Raw genomic sequence first — 5986 nt, 5'->3', positions numbered from 1 at the left:
AAAAAAAAGTGCATAATGTTTATAAACCATATATAATTAATAATGTTGCTTAAAAAATTAGAAGAAAAACAGCACCATGCATGCATGTATAGTTTAATACAAAGGACCAAAAACCAATCACAAAGAGTAGGCTACTTTCTTCATTTAAAAACATGAGATACAGTGGGATGGGGAAAAACCACCATAAAGTCTTGAGACATGTTTTTTAAAAGTTGAACTTACATTAATTTTACATGGCTTTCTAAACATGCCGCTCTCTTGTGCCAGACGCGAGTGCAACGCTGATAGATGTCCCTCTAGAAAATGTGATGAATATGTGTTCTGTGTGAACGGCTTGGTTTCAGTTTTGACGTAAACGACATCATCTCCACACTGATGCTCTCGTTTTCCGCAATATATTGAATGAACAACGTAGCAGCGTCGCATCTAGGGGGTTCAACTGGATAGGCTAACAAAAGCATTAAAATGCAATGACACTTACATCGTCATTGCATTTCGTGCGCCACTGATAGGCTGCCTGATGGCTGACACAGACCTAAAATTCAAATGCAACGTTTTTGCATTCGAAAGTGGATTTTTTTATTTTTTATTTGACAAATATTTGAAATTCTAATTTTTTTGACAGCCCTACTCCACTGCCTGCGTCACATCTTTGTCAACACAAAAGCACATTCTGTGGAATGGTGCTTAGCGCTATATATATGGTCCTTCACAGAGCGCGTCACACGTGAGTGGTTAATCAAGTGCGCCGACATGCGGTTGGATAGTTCTTTTCTCTTTATTGTTATCACCGGCATATTGTCAAAGTGTCTAATTCTAACATTTGGTAATAGCGATTCCTCGATTTCTAAAAAACAAAATCGTGGCAAAACATTAAATTCAAATTAATCTATAAAATCTGGAAAATTGCCCAGCCCTAGCTGAGGTCCAACTAAAGATATAGCCTCCTGAAGTATATTTGATTGTGCTAAAGTTGAGATATTGCAAGTATACAACAGGTACACTTCAAATATCTTTCATTAAGGCCGATATTATTCAAAGATCATGCATTCCTCAACAATAGTGACATTAAAACACATTTTATACTAAATATTAAGAAGTGATATTTTAATCTCACTCAGTGAGATTGGAACTGGAACGTTGCGAAAGCCCCATTCTTCCCGAAGGAAGTTTCGGAAGCAATTATACATATGAACAACCATTTAGGTGCATATGGAAGATTAGAGGTGATTGTAACCCTCTTGGAAAATGGCACAAAGTCTGCCGGGGAAACACAGGCCCTGAGGCTATACCGTGGACTTTACACAAATGGGATCCCCTTAGGTCTTTACATATGGAACCCAGCCCTCTACCGGTTCTCACAGATTCATCAAGTGAGGGCCTGGTGCCGGACATTCCGCCACATCTGGCTGCCGAAGGGATGGAGAAGCTTGACAGGGTCTACAGTATGGACTCTCTGGAGCTGTTTTAGCAAGCCGACACTAAACAGGGGCCTCCTCTCAGTGCTTCTACCCATTTGAGGTGAGAACACAGGAGGATACCAGCTATACACGAAGGCTATAGAATCTAGTGAATGTGTTGGGGGTCGCCCAGCTCACAGCTTTACAAATATCTGTCAGCGATGCACCACAAGCCAGCGCCCAGGAGGATGCAACACTTCTAGTAGAGTGAGCTCGCAACCTGAGCGGGCAGGGCACAACCTGTGCCTGATAAGCCAGGGTGATGGCATCCACTATCCAGTGGGCCATAACACTGGGATCCCAGTGATTCCTGAAGGGAGTAGTGGGAACCTTGGGCACATTGCTGGTCCTGGACCTCGGGACTACCTGGGAGTTAGCCAGCCCAAACTCTAGGCCCGATTCGTTAACCGAAAATGTGTGCAGGAGGAGGTGGTGGCGAGTAAGTTGTGGTCGGAAGCAATTATACATATGAACAACCATTTAGGTGCATATGGAAGATTAGAGGTGATTGTAACCCTCTTGGAAAATGGCACAAAGTCTGCCGGGGAAACACAGGCCCTGAGGCTATACCGTGGACTTTACACAAATGGGATCCCCTTAGGTCTTTACATATGGAACCCAGCCCTCTACCGGTTCTCACAGATTCATCAAGTGAGGGCCTGGTGCCGGACATTCCGCCACATCTGGCTGCCGAAGGGATGGAGAAGCTTGACAGGGTCTACAGTATGGACTCTCTGGAGCTGTTTTAGCAAGCCGACACTAAACAGGGGCCTCCTCTCAGTGCTTCTACCCATTTGAGGTGAGAACACAGGAGGATACCAGCTATACACGAAGGCTATAGAATCTAGTGAATGTGTTGGGGGTCGCCCAGCTCACAGCTTTACAAATATCTGTCAGCGATGCACCACAAGCCAGCGCCCAGGAGGATGCAACACTTCTAGTAGAGTGAGCTCGCAACCTGAGCGGGCAGGGCACAACCTGTGCCTGATAAGCCAGGGTGATGGCATCCACTATCCAGTGAGCCATAACACTGGGATCCCAGTGATTCCTGAAGGGAGTAGTGGGAACCTTGGGCACATTGCTGGTCCTGGACCTCGGGACTACCTGGGAGTTAGCCAGCCCAAACTCTAGGCCCGATTCGTTAACCGAAAATGTGTGTAGGAGGAGGTGGTGGCGAGTAAGTTGTGGCATGCGACGGGAGCGTAGACCACCTTGTCGGTTGATGTATGCAACAGTCGCAGTGTTGTCTGTGCGGACCAGCACGTGCTTGCCTTGTAAGCACCCTCTGAGACGGTTCAAGGCAAGGCGTGGTGCTAACAACTCTAGAGAGTTGATGTGCCAGTGCAGTTGGGGGCCCGTCCAAACCCTTGACACTGCATGCCCTTCGTATGGACTCGGCCATGGAGCCAGTGTTGAAGTGGTCTCATATGAAGCAGCCCTGGCGGCGTGACTGCCGCTGCCATATGCCCCAGGAGCCTCTGAAACCGTTTCAGTGGGACTGCCATCCTGCTCTTGAACATATTGAGGCAGTTCAACACTGACTGAGCACGTTCCTGCGTAAGGCGTGCTGTCTGTTCAACCGAATCCAACTCCATTACGAGAAAAGAGATCCGCTGCATCGGGGAGGGTTTGCTCTTTTCCCATTTGACCCGAAGGCCTAACTGGCTGAGGTGTGAGAGCACTAAGTCCCTGTGTTCACACAACTGATCCTAAGACTGAGTTAGTATGAGCCAGTCGTCGAGGTAGTTGAGAATGCGAAGGGGAACAAGGGCTGCCTCCGCAACTTTTGTGAAGACACGGGGCGACAGGGACAGCCTGAAGGGCAGGACCTTGTATTGATATGCTCGTCCTTCGTGCAGGAAAGGTCTGTGGCGCGGAAGGATCGAAACGTACGCGATCGAAAGTACGTGCCTTCAGGTCAATTGCTGCAAACCAATCTCGGGGATGGATGCACCCAAAGATGCACTTCTGCGTGAGTCAGATGGTCCGCAGGAGCCAGCGAGATGGGCTGGGTAGTGCTACCAGGTACCCAAACACTGTACAAGCAGGACCAGTGGGACCACCGACATACCCTCCTCCGGGGGAAGAAGAGGTGCTGCTTGGCTGGAGGCGGCTGCGGATGCAATGCGGGAGTGGGGGTGGAAGCAGGGGGCCACCCTCGGCAATGAGCAAGCTGGGGTGCTGCGACCGGCGGACGGGTGGAGGCAGCAGCCGCAGCAGTGTCGGATCTCCTCAGTCTGCTCCTGTGTAGCCGAGAACTGCTGGGCCATGTTCTCGACTGCATCGGCAAACAGGCCGGTCTGGGACATAGGGACCTTGAGGAACCGAACTTTGTCAGCATCCCTCATGTTGACCAGACACAGCCAGAGGTGATGCTCCTGGACCACAAGTGTGGACATTGCACGACTCAGAGAACTTGTGGTGACCTTCGTCATTTGGAATGCAAGGTCAGTTGCAGTTCGGAGTTCTTTCAGAACTTCTGGATTGTGACTACCCTCGTGCAGGTCCCTCAGTGCTGAAGAACCTGCAGTAACGCCGTAGCGTTTAAGGTGGAGGCAGCTCCTCCACAGGCTGCATAAGCATCGCCGGACCGACCAGAGGAGTACCGACAGGCCTGGGAGGGGAGGCATGGTTTGCCCTGCCAGGTGGAGGTGGTATTAGGCCACAACTGCATAGCAACCGACCGCTCCACTGGGGGGACCCCCGTATAACACCTAGCTGCACCACTGTCGAGGGTGGTGAGGGAGGAGGAGCTAGCAAGTCGGTTTCTGGCAGTTAAAGGTGCCATCCACGACTTGGTAAGCTCCCTATGCACCTCCGGGAAGAAAGGCACCAGAACAGGGCGTTGAGAACCAGCGCAAGCTACACCAAGAAACCAGTCATCCAACCTCGAGGGCTCGGGACACGGTGGAGGTCTCCACTCGAGCCCTACCCTTTCGGCAGCCCGGGAAAGTATAGCCATCCTTTCCGGATCCGTTTCAGGCATTACCTCTGCCTGGAGAGTGGCAGCACAGCCGAATCTACCTCTCCAGAAAGCTCCGGCTCACCCTCCGATGCAGCAAGCGACATTTGGTCGTTGGGAGGAGTGCCAAAGGATACTGCTGGTATGCTCGTAGTTCCATTGGCAGCTCGACTTGTTGCGCAGTGCAAGAGGATGGTCCCTCGAGGGCAGGTGGAGGTGGTATTAGGCCACAACTGCATAGCAACCGACCGCTCCACTGGGGGGACCCCCGTATAACACCTAGCTGCACCACTGTCGAGGGTGGTGAGGGAGGAGGAGCTAGCAAGTCGGTTTCTGGCAGTTAAAGGTGCCATCCACGACTTGATAAGCTCCCTATGCACCTCCGGGAAGAAAGGCACCAGAACAGGGCGTTGAGAACCAGCGCAAGCTACACCAAGAAACCAGTCATCCAACCTCGAGGGCTCGGGACACGGTGGAGGTCTCCACTCGAGCCCTACCCTTTCGGCAGCCCGGGAAAGTATAGCCATCATTTCCGGATCCGTTTCAGGCATTACCTCTGCCTGGAGAGCGGCAGCACAGCCGAATCTACCTCTCCAGAAAGCTCCGGCTCACCCTCCGATGCAGCAAGCGACATTTGGTCGTTGGGAGGAGCGCCAAAGGATACTGCTGGTATGCTCGTAGTTCCATTGGCAGCTCGACTTGTTGCGCAGTGCAAGAGGAGCGATGGTCCCTCGAGGGTTGGTTCCCTGAAGGAACTGAGGGTTACACCACTGTAACCCTCAGACCACCCGTGTCACCGCCTGAATTGGTGCTCACCAGGCTGCAGCCAGGACGAGAACCAGATCGAGGCAGAGGTAATGGAGCTCCGCCCCTTTTGAGGTAATGGAGCCTGGCCCACAACTCCGAGATGATTATCTTCCTGCAATGAGAACATGACTCATCCATGAATGCCACCTTAGCATGCTTAATGCCCAGGCACATGAGGCAGCGATCGTGACCATCACCTGGCGCCAGGTAACGAAAGCATCCAGAAATGCACGGGTGATATGTTGTCTATAGCAAGACTCAATGTCGTCTTTAAAGGGGTCACATGATGCGATTTGAATTTTTCCTTTCTCTTTGGAGTGTTACAAGCTCTTGGTGCATAAAGAAGATCTGTAAAGTTGCAAAGACTAAAGTCTCAAATCCAAAGAGATATTCTTTATAAAACGTCAACCACGCCTACTTAAAGCGGCTCATTCTAACACGCCCCCACATGTCTACATCACGATGTGGTAAGATTTGCATAACACTGCCCAAATGTTCACGCAAAGAAAGAAGGCGTACCTTTTATTCTTGCTGTAGTATTGTTGTTGCCGCCGCCACTATGTCGGGAAGGTGCTGTGTTTCGTTGTGAAAGCGAAACTACTTTGGTTGGCCTTCCAAAAGAGGACACGACTAGAAATCAGTGGTTAAGTTGTATTTACAACACTGTTCCAGAACAGTTTAACCCAAATATTCAGATGTGTCCAGCGCATTTTATGGAGGACTGTTTCCTGATCCTGGTAGAGTAGACTACAATGCC

This window comes from Sinocyclocheilus grahami, unplaced genomic scaffold (assembly GCF_001515645.1).
Source record: "Sinocyclocheilus grahami isolate Dianchi unplaced genomic scaffold, SAMN03320097.WGS_v1.1 scaffold1716.1, whole genome shotgun sequence".
NCBI lineage: Eukaryota > Metazoa > Chordata > Actinopteri > Cypriniformes > Cyprinidae > Sinocyclocheilus > Sinocyclocheilus grahami.
This window is presented reverse-complemented; position numbering follows the sequence as displayed.